Raw genomic sequence first — 20,279 nt, 5'->3', positions numbered from 1 at the left:
CGCGACTCCGCGGCTCCGGGCTTTACGCAGCTCCGGCTCGGGCAGCGCGGGCTCCGAGGACCCCGGGCGAGGACAAAGGGCGCGAGGTGAGGGTGGCCGCGGGGAGAGGGGCGAGCGCAAAGGGCTGTGGGAGGTGTCCGTGTGTGTGTGTCCGTGTGTCCGTGTGTGTGTCTGTGCTTGTGTCTGTGAGAGAGACAGCCAGCCAGGGCCAAAGCCAAAGCGCTCCTGGCACATGGTGAAAGCTCCTGCTGCTTAGGTAAGAACTTTAGGAAGAAAGACAGCGCTGCTCCAGGTTGTGTGTTCCGTGGTTCTGTGTTAGGGAGCCTGTTTGCACCCCGAGGTGGCATCCGCGTCTTCTGCAGTATGGGACATGGGAGAAACGCGACTTTTCCCCAGAGTGGCCATGGGAACCTCTGAAAGGCTGGTGGCAGTGGTGGTCATTGGTTGAGGAGTTTTGGTTACTGGATCCAACAGAGAGCTTGAAACAAAGGCTACTGGCCTGAAGTCCAAGAATGTGTGTGTGTGTGTGTGTGTGTGGTGTGGTGTGTGTGTGGTATGTGTGTGTGTGGTGTGTGTGGTGTGTGTGTGTGGTGTGTGTGCACGCGCGCCCGCCAGGTCGCCAGTGATCAAGGGTGGTGGTGAGGCCAGGAGACCCTCCACGCAGAAAGACACTGGGCCATTTTGCTGTCATAGCTCATTGAATCCCTCCGCCTGAGGAGCAGTCAAAAGAAATTGCCTACTTTATAGACTGAAGTTTTTCTTGAATCAACTTTTATTATAGAGTCAAGTGTTGCCTCGGGGCTTGAAAATTTTTTTATTAGCCCTTTAAAAAACGATCAATGTGTAAATTTAACCTAAAAAAAAGCTCATTTAGTCGCATCATGGACACTCTTTTGCCTTCAACGCTGAGTGTTCCACAAGAGGATTCGGAACGTAGTCTTGTGCCTAGGTCTAGGTTTGCAGTGCTTGGTGGAATTACATTGCTGGGAGTTTTCAAAAGGACGTTTGCCTCAGTCTCTGCAACTTTACAGGATGTCTTTCTCAGAAGAAGCACTGATTCCGAATGCTTGCTCAGAAGTTTGCTCCCAGCAAGCAAGCTAGATTTAAATGTAAAACACCTTTCTGGGCGAGGGGCTGTGTCTGTGGGTCCTCACCACCCCATTCCTAACTCTGGTTCATGTAAAGTTTGCAATGTGACATTTTGGTTCTCCTGTAACATTTGCACAAGGCATTCCGTTCCTTCTCATTCTGGTACTCGTATTCTTTATTGAGTTAGGAGTCGTTTTGATCTGAAACTGGCCTCCCATTTTGGCCCTTCTTGTCGTTGAAGGTGGTTTACGTGGTTTGTGGCTTAAAATGTTTTAAACCTGGGACAACAGTGGCAATCTTTGACTGATAGGTATTGCTTTGTATCTGTCCCCTTGTTTAGTAATGTTAACCAGATGTTGTAATCTTCTAGACCAGCTAAGGTTTCTGTGCATTGATTGCGTTTCCTTTAGGAAACCCCTGATGGAGTCTCCCTGACCTTGCCCGTGCTCCATCAGGCCCTACGGATTCACTTGACATTAGAAGTTTCCTTTAACTGTGTCCAGTTTTGGGCGTCAGCAGTTGAATTATGTAGAGGTTCTGAGGCAGCCTCCAAGCAGAGCCAACAACAGGTCAGAAAATCCAAAAGGGAAGTGTGACAGAGAGGGCGAGTCCCCTGCCCGCTGTCCCACACCCAAGTTTGAAGATCAGAAGCCGCAGGACCAGGGGTTGACAGCAAGGCTGTTTATGAACGGTTCTTCGTCAGGAGAAGGGAGTCGCTTTGGCGCGCCTCACCTTTCCCTTTCCAGCTTGGTGTTCCAGATGTGGTGAGGATTCCGTTAGAGCTTTCCTGGAAGCGATGGAGTTGAGATCGGGGCAGCTCTTCTAGAGGGTCTGTGGATGTCTAATCCTGCCCCAAACACCCCAGGCAGTTAATCTGTCAGTCAGATATTGCTTAATGGATAATTTTGGCTTTTGGTTCAGTTTCTACATACGGTGATAAATTGTAGTACTTTAAGGCTAATTATAGTAAAAAATATAGCAGGAGAAGGCTATGGCAGAAGTAATACACATTTGTGACCTCAACTTGAAGAACACGCAGGGGAGCTGGGCGTGGTGGCTCATTCCTTTAATTCCAGCACTCTGGAGGCAGAGACAGATGAATTTCTGACTTTGAGGCTAGCCTGGTCTATAGAACAAGCTCTAGGATAGCCAAGGCTACACAGAGAAACCCTGTCTCAAAAAACCAAAAAAAAAAAAAAAAAAAAAGCAAAGGAATTAGAAAAAAAAGCATAAGAATTAAAAGCGAACCAGAAATTATAATTATGATCTATATTTTATTTTCTTGGCATTAAAAGTGAGTTTCTGATTGTTTCTAAAAGTTGGTCTTTTTTTTTTTTAAGTTGAGACAGGGTCTCATTGTGTATCTATGACTGCCTTGGAACCACTACGGAGACCAGGCTGACCTTGACGTGATCTGACCTTCACCTTCACTGATCCCTCTGCCTCCAGAGTACTGGAATTAAAGGCCTATGTAACTATGCCAAGAAGTTGGTCAGAATTACAAGATAGTCAATTTATGTCATTTTGTATCTGGTTTCTCTACATAATGATTATGAGTATATTAAGTATCTTATTTTAGAAAATGATTGCATATTGTGTAGACAAATTATAACTGATCCATATATTTTGGTTTTTCGAGACTGGGTTTCTCTGCGTACCAGCCCGAGCTGCCCTGAAACTCACTCTGTAGACCAGGCTGGCCTCGAACTCTGCCTGCCTCTGCCTCCCGAGTGCTGGGATTAAAGGCATGTATCACCATGCCTGGCTTAATCTAACCATTTCTATAGCAATTTCCTACACTTGTGTTCTTTTGACATTCTTTCTATAGTGAGAAAACACTCCTGACTGATGGTAATGGTGTATCTCAAACTTCCTGCTCTTAAGAGCTGGCAAAAGATATTTGACTTCTAGGACAAGAGGTGAAATGAATGAAGTCTGGCTTAAACTCTCTTGGTCTCTGCAGAAATTATCTAGTTTTTTAAAAGCCAGTTTTGAGGTCATTTAGCCATCCCTAGGATACAATTTGCATTGTATTTATGCTGCCAAATTAAGGGTTTTGGGAGACAGAAATTTGTGCCTTAATTTTGTTTGCTAGGGTATGGTTTGACATAGATGTGTGTATAATGTTTTTGTTCTGTTTTCTTTTGAGTGGAAGAGATATATTTTAGTGTGTGTGAAAACCCAGCTCTCTTGGAAACATTCAGTGTAAATCTTTTTTTAAATAAGATTTAAATATGTGTGTATGCTTGTATGCCTGCGCATGTAAGTACAGCTATAGATGCCAGGAGAGAGCGTTGTATCCCACAGAGCCGGAGTTACTGGTGGTTGTGAGCGACTTGATGTGGATGCTGGGAGCAGAAGTCAGGAACTTTTCAAGAGCATCATGTTTCCAGCTGCTGAAATTCTCTCTGTTCCCCCGCTCCAGGATAAATCTTGATGCAGTTGATTCTCATGACTCTTCGTTATGGGAAATTACAAAGCTAGATCAGTGTGCCCTGATGAGCAGAAAGAGGTAGATTGGACTTGGGGTTGTGTAACAGAATGGCCCAGGTCCTGGAGTCAGGGAACCTGTTTTACCATTCACTGTGACCTTGAGGGAACTGGTTCTTCTCTCGGGACACTTGTTCCCGTTTGTCCCTTAAGGAAGTTGACCTAGGTCACCTACAAGCTTCCTTTTGACTTTAACTTTGTAAGCTTTGACTTTTTCGTTGACTGTGATGCCTCATAAATTGTAGTGCCTGGGTCAGCATTACAAAATGTACATTCTTGGATCCCCACTTAGACCTACTCAGAAACTCTTTGAATTCAGGTGTCCCGGATTACAGTCAGGTTTAAACAACATTACTCCGTGAATATAGCCAACATAGCTATGAGTGTAAAGGAGTAACACCAGGGCTGGGAAGGTAGCTCAACCACTAAAGTGCTTGCCTTGCATGCATGAGAACCTAGGTTCAATCCCTGGACTCTCCTGAGCAGGGTGCATTTTCCTCCCTTCCAGGCCTGGAAGCCCATAAGGTGAATGCATAGGGCATTACCGACTGTGGAATGACAAGGGTTGGGGGGCATTCATCATCCAGGAACTCTGAGAACTGACATGTTCTTGACTTGTAAGGATTTGGGAAAGAAATCGTGAGATACAATATTTCTGGACAGGAGTCTACACAGGCGATTTCATTAAAAGACTGAGTTCTCCCATGGTGACACTTCCATTTGCAGTGACTTTAATTTGGCATCCCCCTTCCTCTAACCCAGTGTTTCCTCATCCTTTCTAATGCCATGACCCTGTAAGACAGCTCCTCATGTTGTGGTGATCCCCCAACCATACAGTTATTTCCATTGCTACTTCATAACTGTAATTTTGCTACTGTTATGAATTGTAATGTAAATCTCTGATATTTCTGGTAGTCATAGGCAACACCTGTGAAAAGGTTGTTCGACCTCACCAAAGGGGTCTTGATCGACAGGTTGAGAACCACTGCTCTAGGACACCCACGAGAAGCACCGAGGAAGCACAAGTCACTGTGGTTACCCACTGTCCATTACAATGGCTGGCCCATAGTAGGTGCTCAGTAAATATCTGCTAAGTGAATGGGTGTTCGTTCTTCTTGTAACATCTGGGACACTGGCAGGAACCATTAAAAAGGAATTAAAGGTTTACCTCTGTATGAATCAAAAATGTCATTCAGTTTAGTGTTGTGTTGGGGGATTTGAGCCTGTGGGAACGAGAAGGGGATGCTGGATTCTCTGGACCTGGAGTCATGGTGAGCTGCCTGATGCAGGCACTGGGAAATGAAAAGCAGCAGGTGCCCTTCCGAGCCTTCGCTCCAGCCCTTGAAGCAGGCTCTTTTGTGTGGCAATGTCGTAGACCCTGGGAGGAAGCGTAGTGGTGACCAGATGCTTGTCCTGCCGGAGTAGTTCATTTCCTTGCGACATCTTCACTGCGTGGCCTCCTGACTTAAAGCTGAATTACACTGATTATATATCACCTCTTCTTGAGCACCAATGGTATGAGGAGCTATTTTGGGACTTACCATAGGCTTTACAACCTGGCAAAGCTGGGGTTACTGTTCATATTTTACAGGTGAGCAGGCTTCCATGCCTTGTTAAGGAGAAGTAATATCTCAATAAAGACTTTTGCAAGGAGAAAAGGGTTGCCCCTCACCCCAAGACCACCCGTACCAAGATCTTTCTACATCGGACTGTATTATTCAACTCTTTTTTGTGTGCACTGAGTATCTTATTTTACATTTGTTTATTTGTTGGTGTGCACACACTTGACACGGCATGCTTGTGGGGTCAGAGTGCAACTTTTGGGAGTTGGTTCTCTCCTTCTACCACGTGGGTCCTGGTTAACAGGCTTGGCAGCAAGCACCTTTACCCAGTGAACCACTTTGCAGGTTACACAGTGAATATGTTTTAAAAAAATATTTAAAATAAATTTTAAAAATATTTTACATCCCATAGTTTATCATATTTTACATCCCATCATTTAATGTACACACTTCATTTAAAAAATACATTTATGCAGCTTTTCCACTGTCCAGTTCCGGGCATTTTTTTTTTTTTTTGGTTTTTCAAGACAGGGTTTCTCTGTGGCTTTGGAGCCTGTCCTGGAACTAGCTCTGTAGACCAGGCTGGTCTCAAACTCACAGAGATCCACCTGCCTCTGCCTCCCAAGTGCTGGGATTAAAGGCATGCGCCACTATTTTTTTTTTTTTTATTTTCGAGACAGGATTTCTCCGTAGCTTTTGGTTCCGATCCTGGAACTAGCTCTTCTAGACCAGGTTGGCCTCGAACTCACAAAGATCCGCCTGCCTCTGCCTCCCGAGTGCTGGGATTAAAGGCGTGCGCCACCACCGCCAGGCTTGCTTCCGGGCATTTTTATTGCCCTCAGAGGAACCAAGGACCCAATAGCCGTACTACGGGCTGCTCCTTTCCTAAACCAGGCCTTGCACGTCTTTGTTGGCGTCTGCTACTGTACTGGGATTCTTTAGATAATTGCCTGGGAGAGACAAATGCTTACTCTCAGGAGAGGGTAGAGTCCACCTTGAGTTGGGCTCCACGGAGGCGTAGTTGGAGGGTGTTGCGTGAAGGCAGGAGTAGCTGCTGGCTTTCAAGAATGGATTTGCAGGAGTCAATATAAGAGAATAAAAGGGTAGAAGTTTGGTTCAGTAAAAATGGTTTTCGAGGATGTGGAGACAACTCAGTGGTTAAGAGCCCTGGCTGTTCTTCCAGAAGACCCTGGTTCAATTCCCAGCACCCACACATAGCAGCTCACACTGTAACTTCTCTTCCAGGGGATTTGACACCGGCATACAGACACACATGCAGGCAAAACACCAATGCGCCTAAAAATAAAAATAATCGCATCATTAGCAAAATGGTTTGCTACAGGAGAGGCCCCCGAGTCCAGCCTCAGTGGCTCATGTTCCACTTTGTGGATGGGAACTGCCCTATAAAACAGTGCTGCCAGTTGCCTCTGGACTCCTCGAGGGTAGTCCTGCTGAGTGGCCTCTCCTGAGGGGTGGTGGTAGCCAGGGAACAGTTCTTTATCTCTGGGGGCAGGGATCAGTTTGAGCACAGACACCGCAGGGGTGAGGGAAAACAGAAACTCAGGCAGCAGGAGCCCAGCTACTGAAAGCAACTCAGGAAGCAGCCTCCCCACTGTCACCAGGACTGATGACAGGTGGTGGCCTAGGGCGGAGGGGGGGCCTCCAGAAATTATGACCACATAGACTTGTCTGCCAAGACATCTTGAAGAGGCACCCTAAACCTCTAATTCTCTACTTGGTTATAAATTGCGTAAAGTACACATGGAATAAATGACATTTGAAAATGCATGTCACTGGGCCTGATGGAACATGCCCATTTGAACACTCTGGAAGCAGAGGCAGGAGGATTGCAGCAAGTTTGAGGCCAATCTTGCCTACAGTGTGAGATCCTATCTCAAAAAATTTAAAAAGGCCTAATAAAGATGATAAAAATAAAATTAATTGTAATTTATGTTTCTTTTCTCCTACTAAATATTCCTATATTTTTGTGTGTTCATGGTTGTGTGTGTGTGTATGTGTGTCTGTGTGACTTCCTTCATCACTTTCTACTTTGTTTTTTGAGACAAAGTCTCTCGTTGAAATTTGGGGCTTGCTATTTTGGGGCTCGCTATTTGGTTAGACTGGCTGGCTGTTGAGCCCCAGGGATCTTCCGTCTCTGCCCCTCAACACAGCTGTATCCGTTGGTGGTGATTGTTTTAACTTGGGTGCTCGGAGATTGAACTCAGGTCCTCGGGCTTGCATGCAAGCACCTTACCCTCTGAGCTGTCTCCTTAGCTCTCTTGAGCTGCTTGTTATGTGCAGAAATTCAAAGTTTCTGCTTATTTAAACACTGATTTTACTGTCCAGAAATGGCATGTTGTCCCTTATTAGATGGCCATAACTGAGCTAGGATATCATTTGCTTTCAATTCTGTCATTTTTTTTAATTTATTTTTTAGATAGGGTCTTTCTATGTGGCTTTCCCTGTTCTGGAATGCACTTTGTAAACCCATGTTGGTCTTGACCTCACATGGATCCACCTGCTTCTGCCTCCTGCGTGCTGGGATTAATGGTGTTCGTGGGTGCACGTTCCTGCGCGTGCATCCGCTGCCTCCGCCACCACCACCACTATACACTGCTTGATAGCTGTTTTGGCTTCCAAGTACTAGGGCTGGAACTACAGGAGTGCCATCCCCTTTGGCTTTCTCTTGGGGATAGGGGTTGGGGGCAGGAGGAGGTGTGGAGGTCAGAGGGACTGCTTGTGGGAGTTCTTTTTCCACTTCACTTTGGGGATAGATTGAACTCAAGCTGTCAGGCTTGGGGACAGGCATTTACTTCCTGAGCCCTCTCCCCGCCCCTCTGCCCGCTTCTTTCTGCCCCGCCCTCTCACTGGCCTTCCCAGATCAGAACCTGTACCACTTCCTTGTGGGACTGTCACAAGATGACCGATTGTAAGTCTAGGACAGACCCTCCAGGCGTCCATCTTAGGTGAAGAGGGTTGGCAGTGCGTGATCTTGTGCCTGTCTCTACAATAGGATTTCCCCTGAAGATGGTTCCACCCTGAAGGGACACGATGACCTCAGATTCTCTCCCATAGAAATTTCTGGCAGTCAGGTACTACCTACCTCATGGCCTGTAGGCAAACCTGTAAAGCATTTACTCGATTAATGATTGATATGGGAGGTTTCAGCTCAGGGCCATCCCTGGACTGTTGATCCTGTGTTCTATAAGAAAGCAGGCTGAGCAAGCCATGGGGAGCAAGCCAGTAAGCAGCTCCCCTCCATGGCCTCTGCATCAGCTCCTGCCTCCAGGTTCATGTCCTGTTTGAGTTCCTGTCCTGACTTCCTTCAATGCTGGAATACAATGTGGAAGTGTAAGCCAAACAAGCCCTCTCCTCCCCGACTTGCTTTTGGTCATGGATTTTATCATAGCAATAGTAACCCAAGTAGGATAATATCTAAGGTCACAATTGCTGGGTTTTATGTTAGGTGCATGCTTATTTTTTTTTTTTTGTGCATGAGAGTTTGGTCTGCACGTGTGTTTGGTCTGCATGTGTGTACGTCTGTGTACCACATTGATGTCAGGGGCCTGCAGAGGTGAGAGGAGGATATCAGATGCTTTGGAACTGGAGTTACAGACAGTTGTGAGTCACCATGTCGGCACTGGGACTTGAACCTCGTTCCTCTGGGAGAACAGCCAGTGCTCTTAACTGCTGAACCATCTTTCCAGCCCATGCATGGTTAGTTTTTTTTTTTTTTGAGACAGGATTTTTCTGTAGCTTTTGGTGCCTGTCCTGGAACTAGCTCTTGTAGACCAGGCTGCCCTCGAACTCCCAGAGATCCGCCTGCCTCTGCCTCCCGAGTGCTGGGATTAAAGGCGTGCGCCACCACCGCCCGGCTTGCATGGTTAGTTTTATGAAACGTTGTGAAGCAGTTTCCTGAGTGACTGTGCCCCTTTATCCTCCCATGGCTAGGGCACAGGGTTCTGGTTTCTCAGCGTCTTTGTCAACATTTGGTATTATTACTACTTTTTATTTAACCATCCTGTAAGGTAAGGTATGTGGTGGTATTTTATTGTGCTTTTGAAATATTTATCACTGAGTCATGATAGTACATGCCTTTAATCCAAGGAGACAGAGGCAGGTGGATGTCTGTGAGTTCCAGCCCAGTGTGATCTATAGAGTGAGTTCCAGGACAGCCAGAACTACACAGAGAAACCCTGTTTCAAAAAAAGACAAAACAAAATGAGAAGATTTGTTTTTATTCATGTGTGTGTGTCATGCATGTGAGGGTGGAGAAGCCAAAAGAGGGCACTGGATTCCCTGGAGCTGCTGAATTTGAGGTGCTGGGGGAAAACCTCCATTCCTGCGTAAAAGCCGCAAGCGCTGTGCACTGCTGAGCTGCCAGGCCGAGCTGTCCCACTGGCCCACTCTTGTTTTGTTCTCTTAATTACTGTTTGCCCCCAGGTTCTCTGCTGTCTGTTGGTTCTTTCTGTTTAGTAAGGTGTCTCTCCACAACTTTGGCCATTTCCTGACTGCGCTATTGTGCATGCCTCACTCTGCCGCAGTTGGACTGTGTTTTGTGAACATCTTATTGCTGGTTCGTTTCCTCATCTTAGCAGGCTTCTTTTTTTAGAGCAGAACTTTTTTAATGAAGTCTAGTGTATGAGCTGTGTGTCCAATTGTATATGTATGTCCGTGTGTCTGTATGTCTTTTTGTGTTTGTGTCTCTGTGTGTATCTGTATCTGTGTGTTTCTCTCTGTGTGTGCCTGGGCATTATGCTTTTGATGTCAAATTAAAAAACTCTTTGGTTAGCTCTAGGTCATGAAGGCATTCTGTTCTCTAAAGCATTGTTTTCTGGTTGTGTGCTGGGAGCCTCTGGGAGTCAGCTGTTGTAGATGGCGTCAGGGTTTAGGTCCAGGTTCACTTCTTTGCTAAGTTGTTCCAGTACCATTTCCTGGAAAGGCTTCCTGTCCTCTGCTGGGTTGTTCGTGAGCCAGTTTCTTTGAAGATGGTCTGGGTTGGTGCTTTTTGAGCTGGAGATGTAGCTGAATCTGTAGAGCACGGAGTTCCCTCCCCAGCATAAACTCCATGTGTGATGTATACCTGTAATCTTAGCACTCTGGAGGTAGAGGCAGGGGACCCACAGTTCAAGGGCATCTTTGGCTACATAGAGAATTTGGGGCCAGCCTGGACTACCTGAGACCTTGTCTCAAAAAAAAAAAAAAAAGAAAGAAAGAAAGAAAAAGAAAAATTAAAAAAGCCAAAGTTGGTAGTGTTTATGAACAACTCGAATAGATGTCTGTTTAGGTACTGGAGGCTTCCTGGTAGCCATAAACACAGCTCATCAGCTTTGGGATGCTGTGAGTTAAGACTGTGTTCTAGTTAAGTGAAGATATGAGTCAGGGCAGGCAACTTGGCTGGGCTGCTGGCGTCTGGCACCCTGGACTGAACTGGGGCACCCTGACCTGTAGGGTGAAGTTAACCTTGTAGTTGGCATGGGCATGACCTGCCTGGGCTCCTTCAATGGCTGGCTTGCCTAAACTGCTGGCCAATTTTATCCATCAGCTCCAGCCGGACCTCCCCACCCACGGAAAAGGTGTTGGTTTAGAAGCCTGGGTAGACAGTGTGTGAAACTTAAATACAGTCTGGGGAATGTGAATTTCCATTTGTTACGATCACTAGCAATGTTTAAAAATGCTCTAATACACAGATGTGTTCACTGGAGAAGTAAAATCAAAAGTGAAATTATATACAAAATGTCTCTGGAATTTTCTTGCCTAAAAAATTCTCATGAGCCCTAAATTATTGCTAATTTTGATAGAAATTATCTTTTTTTGGGGGGGGTCAGTTCCCTCCCAAGCTCTTTTCTCAGTCCAGCTGACTGATGGAAACGCAAAGCTAGTTTGGAAACAAAAATTCTCTCAATGGCTGAATCTGGCAAGAATTTTCAACATGGCTGGCCATGCCGCTGAATGAGGCCTTTGTGTGTGGGGGCAGAGGTCACTCTAGAGAGCCCAGTAGTATTAAAAGGTGGGGAGCCTGGAGTCCGGCTGTGGCCAGAGCTGGGAGAATGAGCTTTTGTTTCCCCTGGTCCCAGTGGTGGCTGAGGACATCAAAGGCATGTCTACATACTGTTATCTGCCTTGTCCCTTGCCCTGCCTGCACAAGGGGGTCTCCCTATGGGGAGCCAGGGTGAGGGCGCCCCCGAGCTAACAGCCAGTGTTAATTGTGAGTAGGGATTGATCAATGACATTAGCATTAGCCATTTCATCCGTTTCTCTGTTTTGTTCAGAGGAAAATGCATGGATTTCCTTATCTGATTAAAAGATTAAGAAGCATTCTCTTCAGATTCAAGGATTATGGGTGCTAGTGGCAGAAAATTCATAGATAGAAAAGAATACAAAACAATAAATGAATTCCTTCCCCCTAGAGATAAGCACTGTCAGCATGAATCTTTCTTTACAGTTGTGTGTGTGTGTGTGTGTGTGTGCCACAGCAGGTCAGAGGACAGTCTGCCACAGTCTGTCTTTCTGCCATGTGAGCCCAGGGATAGAACACAGGTAGTTGTTGAAATATTAGTGGCGGGGCTGTGTCCCCAGCACCTGGCCGCCTGCATGGCTAGCTTATGCCCTGATAATTACACGGAAACTGTATTCTTTTAAACACTGCTTGACCTATTAGTTCCAGCCTCTGATTGGTTAGCTCTTACATCTTAATCTAACCCATTTCTAATATCTGTGTAGCACCACGAGCTGGCTTACCAGGGAAGATCTTAACCTGCATCTGTCTGGAGTGGGAGAATCATGGCGACTCCCTGAATCAGCTTCTTTCTCCCAGCATTCTGTTCTGTCTACTCCGCCTACCTAATTTTCTGTCCTATTAGAGGCCAAGCAGTTTCTTTATTACTTAACCAATGAAACAACAGAAAGATGACCCTCCTCCATCAGGTAGTCACGATTAGCAGCAAGTGCCTTTACCCTTTGAATCATCTTGCTGGTCCTGTTCCCTGCCATTGTTGTTATTGTTTTGTTTTCTTTTCTTGAGATAGAGTCTCACTGTGAAGCCCTGGCTAGCCTGGAACTCACTGTGCAGACCAGGCTGGGCCAGAACTCACAGAGATCTGCCTGCCTCTGCCTCCCAGAGTGCTGGGATTAAAGGTGTGTGCCACCAATGTTAAAAGGCTGTTCTGCAGTTTAGATACTATCTCCTTGTCACTCTGGAAGGAACGTCTGTCTGTGTCCTTACTATAAGTATCACACTATGCATGTTTTGTTAGCTGCAGAGATCAGATATTCTTCGACATAATTTCTTTAGATTATGAAATTTTGGCTTTGAACAATTTGAAGTTGTATTGTTGCCCTTTCTGGTATAGCCAAATATTTTTATTATATAGTAAATAAATACTGTTAAAAATTATAAATTACAGGTGTTCCTTATAGAAACTGTTCAAGGTATCATTGAGGTAACAGACGGTTACTTATTCGGTAAAATGATGCCCTGGGTGGTGTGGAGTTCAATCAAGGTCTACACAGTGATTTCCAGGCCAGCCAGGGCTGCATGGGGAGATCCTGACACAAAACAATGGCAAAGTGATCTGTGTTCCGATTGATGAGCAAGAACTGGGAACGTTTTGTCTTAAGACTTGTGTGCGGAGCAGTGACCCTTTCTGGGGAGAGCTGAAGAAGAACAGCAAATTGAAACAAAGAGGAGTGATGGTTGCCACACTGTGATGTCAATATGAGCGGGAAACATAGGCGTGGTGAAGGTGGCTCAGGAGATGCCACCACGTGACTTGGATATCTGCAGGGTTGTGGTCTTCAGTCAGGCAGTGATGGGCCCGCGTGTACTGACCGCACTGTGTTTATGTTTACCTTACTTCTCGCCCAGATCCTCAAAGGCAAGAATTGGGCCACATCACCTGGGAACTCACCAGACCTGATCTGAGGATTATGGCCTCCTGGAACTGGCCAAGGAGCACATTCAACTCAGTTATATGATAGCATATAATTAACTGCGCTTGCTGCAGGCTTTGCATCCCTCCCCGCATGTCAGGAGACCTTTGACTCACAACAGGGCTGCTGGGGAGCTGACAGGCAGACAGCTACAGTCGGCCTTGGGGGGATTCTCGAGTGTGAAAGCCCTTAGCCTGTCCCTGTTTCTGGGCAGTAACAAAGAGTTGATCAAGAGAGAATATGCTCTGATATTTTAGTTTATAGTGTGCCTTGTAGGACGATGACTTTGAGATGTGTCCAGCCATCACCACAAGTGCCAGCTTCTTGCTGTGTTTGGTGCTTTTTCAGGAGCCACGTGCTTGGCATTCTTCTTTCATATATGCAGCCAAACTGACTCTTGCTAGAGTCTGGGTGTGATGGTGCCAATAACTTCTTCTCCTTCTCTCCTCTCCTCTCCCCTTCTCTTTTCTTCTCTTCTTTCCTTTCCTCTCCTCTCCTCTCCTCTCTTTCCTCTTTCTCTTCTTCAAGATTTATTTTTAATTATGTGTATGTGTGTATCTGTGGATGGGTATGTGCACTTGTATGCAGGTGGCTGAGGAGGCCAGTAGAGGGCGTCAGGTCCCCCGGAGCTGGAGTTACAGATGATTCTAGGTCACCCAGTGTAGGTGATTAAAACTGAACTCAGGTCCTCTGGAAGAGCAGCGAATGTTCCTAACTGCCGAGCCATCTCTCCAGCCCCCTAGATTTCTCAAGTTTACAGAAACAGCATAATTTTGTGCCTTCTTTAGTTCATGTATTTGTAATTTATTAACTTATTTAAGTAAAGACAATAATTACACACATGGCAAAGGCATACTTATTGTCCACAGATACAGTACTGTGTGTTTTCTATGCATCTGTCTTTTGATATTTTATCTGTAACACTTAGTGTATTGAATGAACACACAACTGATTATGGTGAACGAATGTGATCTAAGTTCTCTTATCTCTGGTCCATTCCTGAGGAATGGCAGTTTAGAGAGCCTAGGGACAAAGCATATTGCTTGGAAGGGACCCGGTTGGTATTTTAAACTGTAAGCCAGAGGGCCTCCAGTCTGTGCTGGTGCCACTGGGCTGTCTGGCTTCTGGAGGGATGTTCCTCAAAGGCTTTGTACTTGGTTGTCAGCTTTTGAGAAGTGATTGGCACCTGACTACTCTCTGGCCTGATACATGGACTAACCCCTTGATGGGTTCCTAATACAATGATACTTTTGTAAGATGCTGCAAATATTGGGAGGTGTGGTCATTGTGAGGCCTGGTCACTGGGAAGGCCTACTCATTGGGGGGGGGTGGTCGTTGAGAGACTTGGTCACTGGGAGAAGGTCCTTGATGGTGTGCTGTGGGATAGGACATTCTCTGTTTCTTTCTGCGCCGTGTGAACTGATCTGTACCTCTGTGCACTCCCAGGAATGATGGGTGAAGCCTCTGTGAGCTGAAACAAATCTTTGCTCTCCTTTAAGTCTTAGGCAGGAGGACCATGAGATCAAGGCTAGCCTGGGATATATACTGAGACTTTGTCTCAAAAAAGAAAGAAAGAAAGAAAGAAAGAAAGAAAGAAAGAAAGAAAGAAATTCTAAAATCTTCATAATATGTAAGAGTTCAGAGAAAGGTGCGCGTACCAAGACCCCACTTGATTGCAGAATTAAAGCTAGAAGGCTGATTCTGCCACTGTGGGTAGGGCCATCCCTGGACTGGTGGTCCTGGATTCTGTAAGAAAGCAGACTGAGCATGTCATGGGGAGCAAGCCAGTAAGCAGCACCCCTCCATGGCCTCTGCTTCAGCTCCTGCCTCCGGGTTCTTGCCCTGCTTGAGTTCCTGCCCCAACTTCCTTTGATGGTGAACAGTAATGTCAAGGTGTAAGCTGAAATAAATCTTTTCCTGCCCAGCTTGCTTTTGGCCCTGGCGTTCCATTGCACCTTAGAAACCCTAACTAAGATGCTTCTCCTCTTGGAATTACAGATACATAACCATTAACCATGGCAGACATCCATGGGCATAGAATCTCTCTCTCTTTGTCTCTCTCTCTCTCTCTCTCTCTCTCTCTCTCTCTCTCTCTCTCTCTCTTTCCCTTTTTTAATTTTTGTTTTTTGTTCCCTCAGAACTTTCAGCATCAAGATTTGCCTCTAGTCTTCAGTCTTTTTCCCTCTTGAGACAGAGAGTGGTCTCAGGTATCTCAGGTTGGCCTTGAACTTGCAATATAGCCGAGGATGATTTTGAACTCTTTATCCTCCTGCCTCCATCTCCTAATTTCTGATATTACACACATGAGCACTCTTGTCATCTGGTGCTGGAGGCGAAACCCAGGCAAGCCTCCACCATTGTTGTAAAAACAAAGTGTTTTATGTTCCTTTAAATGCAGTGAAAGACTATGCACATTTTGATACAAAATGACACAATAATCAATCATCCATTTAACCAAGAAATTAAGAAAGAGTTGTAATCCTTCCCTATATAGCGGTTTGGCTAAATGGGCGTATTACTTCTCTTGCTGTTGTGTAGTGAGCTGTCAAAAGCAACTGAGAAAAGGTGGGACTTCCTCAGGTTCCAAAGGCAAGGCTACAGTCCACCATGGCTGAAGAGTCACAGCTATAGGACCCCGAGCCAGCAGATTCCACTGCGCCCTCAGTCAGGAAGCAGAGAGTGTTTCTATTTGAGCCACTACCTGGGCTGCCAGGATCCCAGTCAGCTTGAATGAGAAACACTGCCCCTGCCCCCTGCAGAAAAGACACAGTTGGTGAAACTGTCCAGATTTATGGAACCTTGCTGGAGGAAGCATGGCTTTAGGAATTTATGCTCTCAGCCCGTCTCCAGTTGATTCTCTCTGCTTCATGTTTGTGGTTGGAGATGGGGTCTCTTAGCTTTCTGCCTTGGCCACCTGCTGCCATGCCTTCCCTGCTGTTATGGACTCTCTCTCTCTGGACCAGTAAGCCAAACTAAGCAACCGAGTTGCTTTGGTCATGGTGTTTTACTACCCAGCAAAAAAGCAAATTTACTAGGGGATGGTGCTGCTCACAGTGGGGTGGTCTTCTCCCTTCGGTTAACCCTCTCAGATGAATCCCCTCCCAGGTGATTCTGGACCTCATCAGTCCAACAGTTGAGACGAACATCACTATAGATAGGTATTGTAATAAACTTTGGTATTTTTCTAGTAATGAAACACAGTAACAATGTTAGCCGAGCTGCAAAAATGACTTTTTTTTTGGTGACTGCTTTCTGGTCTGATAAGACACCTTATAGTTGGTATCAAGAAACCAAGGCAGAATAGTATAATGTGTATAACAGTAAACTTCTGTGTAATGGGTATTATTCTCATATTGGAATCTCCCGGCTTGAGGGTCCCACCTTGCTTCTCAGAGTCCCTGTGCTTCTTTGGGGGTCTTGGGTGGCCCTCTGTGCTGGGGGTGTATTGTAGTTATGAAACTTGTTCCTTAATTGTCACTATTGTTGACACAGTGGCTTTGGAGTGGGTGCAGAAAAGACCGTTTTCTTTTTCTCCTGTGCTGTAGCTAGGGAGTCTGGGCCTTTCCAAACTCTTCCCCTGATTTCCCTAAGTCTGGACTGTATTGCTTTCCGGTACCCTGTTGGAAAGGCCTCAGGAAGGAACAGTAGCCTGCTGAGCAGAAGCCTCTTAATAGATGGGATTCTCTTCAGAGGTCTGGAGACATTAAGAACTCATATCTGTATGGGAGATCAGCAGCCTTCAGAATGTAGAAGGCAGAGAAGTGTCCCCCCCCCCCCCCCCGAGTTCCTCCTGCATTCCAATTCCTGTCCCCAGCTTGACCCTTGGCTAGTCCCAGCACCAGACAGTGCTTCTCAAGGATTATTGGCAGTTGGGATTTACATTTCCTCGAGGAGAGCCCCCAACTCCTTACAACTAAGGGCTTGACTTTATGCCTTAGCCTTTCCTCTGCACCCCCTCTATTTGGGGCACACGAGTCTGGCATTGGCCTGTTCCTCAGGGCCTGCTCTTCCCACTCACACATACGCAGCGGGGTTCTTGGGTACCATGGTCTCTGCCTCCTACTCCTGACCTTCCGCGGTCCTCACCCATAGAAGATGTTTTCCCACCCTTCCCACATCTCCCCTTGCTTCTCCCTGCTGTATGGCAGCTGCCCGAACAAGAACACTCACAACCCTTTCAAGAACATACAGTCATTTTCCGGGACAGCATAGTCTAAACTCAAATTTAGAAGGAAAGAAAACAAAACATTCTTTTAAAGCCAACATAAATGATAGAGATTTGTCAAAGACAATTTTTTTTTTGTTTTCACCATTTCCATTTCTTGCCAGACTAGACTGTCTAACATTACTATATGTCTCTCCTGCTCACCCCACCCTGTGTGTGTAGGTGTGTGTTGCAGGGATGCAGGCGTGTGCATGCCTGTAGGAAGTCGGAGGACGGCCTCAGGCATTGATCTCCACCTTTCCCATTGCTTTGCAGCCCTGGTATAGCGGTAAATGCCTGAAATTCCAGACTGGGTAGGTAGAGGTAGGCGGGTTAGATGTTCAAGGCCATCCTCAGCTTCAGAGAGCCCAGGAGGTCAGTCTGGGCTGTGTGACACCGACTTCTTGTATTAAACCAACAATGCACCCTGCCCCCAAGAATCCAAGGCCAGTGAGTCGACTCAGAGGCTAAAGGCACTTGCTACCCAGCCTGATGACTTGGGCTCATTTCACAGGACCTACATGGTGGGAGGAGACAATAGACTTGTAAGAAGTCCTTTGACATCTGCATTTGTGCTGGGATACCCGCACTCTCCCCATGCACACACTAAATAAGATAAATGTGAGAAAAATAATTGAAAAAAAACCTATGTGTTGGAAGCTAGTGTGATGGTATTGAGTGGGGCCTTCAGGGATTGAGTAGATCATGAATATGATTGGCAGTTTTAAAAAAGAGACCCCGATCCAGCAAGCAGAGGCTGTTTTTAGATCAGAGACCTAGCTCTCATCCAACACTGGCGGATTGGACTTCGATGGCGGACTTCCGGCTTCTAGCAGGTGAGAAGTGAGTCGCATTGTCTGAGGTGCCCTGCTGTGGCAGCTTCTGTGGCCTAGAGCAGTCACCTGTCCCCACAGATGGTTCCTTGCTGCACACTTAGCCCAGCTGTTGGAATCAGGACCCAACTAGGTCCAGGCACTAGTCTTAATTTGTTGTTTGAGAAGTCTCTTTGTAGTTCTAGCAGGCCTGGAACTCACTGTGTAGACCTGGCTAGCCTCACATTCTCAGAGATCTGCCTGCCTCTGCCTCTTAATTATTTATTTTTATTTTGTATGCATTGGTGCTTTGCACATTGGTGTCAGGTTCTCTGGAACTGGAATTACAGACGGTTGAGAGCTACCATGTGGGTGCTGGGAATTGAACCCAGGTCCTCTAGAACAGTCAGTGCTGTGAACCACTGAGCCATCTCTCCAGACCTGTACCTCTTGAAGGAGGGCTGGTATTAAAAGAGTGAGCCACCACACCTTGCTCTATTTTTTTAAATTATTGTTTAATTTTTTGTTGTATGTGTGTTCCTGTTTGTGCGCACACATGTGCACGCGGGTGTGTGTGGCCATGTGTGCCTGTGCACCTGGTGACCAGAGGCAGATGGCAGGTGTTTTCTTCAATTATCCCCACCTTACTTTGAGGGCAGGGTCTCGATCGAGTCTGCACTTTGCCAACTCAGATTGCTCAACAAGCTCCCAGGATCCTCCTGTCCATCTCTCTAGTTCTGGGCACAGAAACAGGGCATGCCTTTGCCAAGCAGAGATTACAGGCACTGCCCATGTGCCTGCCTTGGTGCTGCTGAGGTGAAGAGGTCCTTATTCTTTCTTAACAAGCTCTTTACTGACTCAGCCGTCTCCCTAGCTCCAGGCACTGGCTTTATCAGGATGTTATGCAAGCTTCTTTTGATTAGTGGCACATTTTCCTTGACATTTCTTTGTTGAAAACACCAGGTCATTGCTCCCTTGGAATTGTTGGGCTCTGAACTATTGTGTACCTTTGTCCATGTTTATTAGAGAACACTAATTAGATATAGAAGCTTGAGCAGGTTCAGATGCAGTATTGGGAAGGTAGAGAGATGTTCTTATATTACGTGATGCTTTGTGTCAGCCGGCCTACCTCGGAGATATGTAGATAGGCCAGTGATTTGAATATGCCATTCTGATTTATTTTTATTTTATTTTTGGTTTCTCATGACAGGGTTTCTCTGTGTAACAGTCCTGGCTGTCCCGCAACTTGCTTTGTAGACCAGGCTAGCCTTGAACTCTCTGTGATCCACCTGGCTCTGTCTCCTGGGTGCTGAGATTAAAGGCGTGCGCCACCACCGCTCGGCTGCCATTCTGATTTTTACATTTAAAATTTCTCCACTAAGGGGGCTGGAGAAATGGCTCAGTGGTTAAGAGCACTGAGTGCTCTTCCACAGGTCCTGAGTTCAATTCCCAGCAATCACATGGTGGCTCACAGCCATCTATAATGAGACCCGGCGCCCCCTTCTGGCCTGTGGGCACACATGGAAGGAATGTTGTACACATAATAAATAAATAAATCTTAAAAAAAATTCTCCACCAAGCCAGGCCAGGCTGATGATTCCAGCTGCTCAGAAGGCTGAGGCAGGTGGATGACAAGTTTGAGACCTGCCAGGGCTACGTAGTGAATTCAAGTTTATTTTGGGCATCTAATTGAGTTCCTGTCTCAAAAATTTAAAAGTTAAAAAAAAAGAGAGAGAGAGAAGGAAATAAAGATCTGAGGTATAGCCTCATCAGTAGAATGCTTGCCCAGCCGGTATGGGAGATGTTTAATTCCTAATACTACGACATTCAATCAACTCTTTACCCTTTCCCCACGGGACGAAGCCATAGTCGGGTCACTGATTTCAGAGACTGAACTGATGGCATCCTGGCTTATAATGCCTTCCTCATTTATTTATTTTTTGGGGATGGGGGCTCACACGCCACAGTGTGCACGTGGAGGTCCGAGCTCAACTAGCAGAAGTCTGTTCAGCCCACCACGGAATTTTCAGGGTGTGAAAGTAGGTCACGAGACTTGGGGAAACGCCCTTCCCCCCCGTAGGCGTCCTACCCGCTCTTCCCTTTCTCATTCAGTATAAAGGGCTTTTCCTGAGGTCCAGCAAGGCAAGGCAGAAGTAGTGCCTGGTTTCTTTTCTAGAACAATCTGCGCAC

The 20,279-nt window shown here is 46.2% G+C and overlaps 1 protein-coding gene across 1 annotated transcript in view; it reads left to right on the top strand.

The window, feature by feature from the left end:
- The window catches only part of Greb1 (growth regulating estrogen receptor binding 1), a 126,324-nt gene continuing 106,045 nt past the window's right edge, over positions 1-20,279 (top strand). Inside the window, exon 1 of the mRNA XM_075984040.1 lies at positions 1-86. The gene's annotated coding sequence lies outside the window, so the exon portion shown is untranslated. The remainder of the gene's footprint in view (positions 87-20,279) is intronic.

The sequence above is a fragment of the Microtus pennsylvanicus genome, chromosome 8, assembly GCF_037038515.1.
Source record: "Microtus pennsylvanicus isolate mMicPen1 chromosome 8, mMicPen1.hap1, whole genome shotgun sequence".
Lineage (NCBI taxonomy): Eukaryota > Metazoa > Chordata > Mammalia > Rodentia > Cricetidae > Microtus > Microtus pennsylvanicus.
Note: the sequence above shows the minus strand (reverse complement) of the source record. Positions and strands in the feature narration are given on the sequence as shown.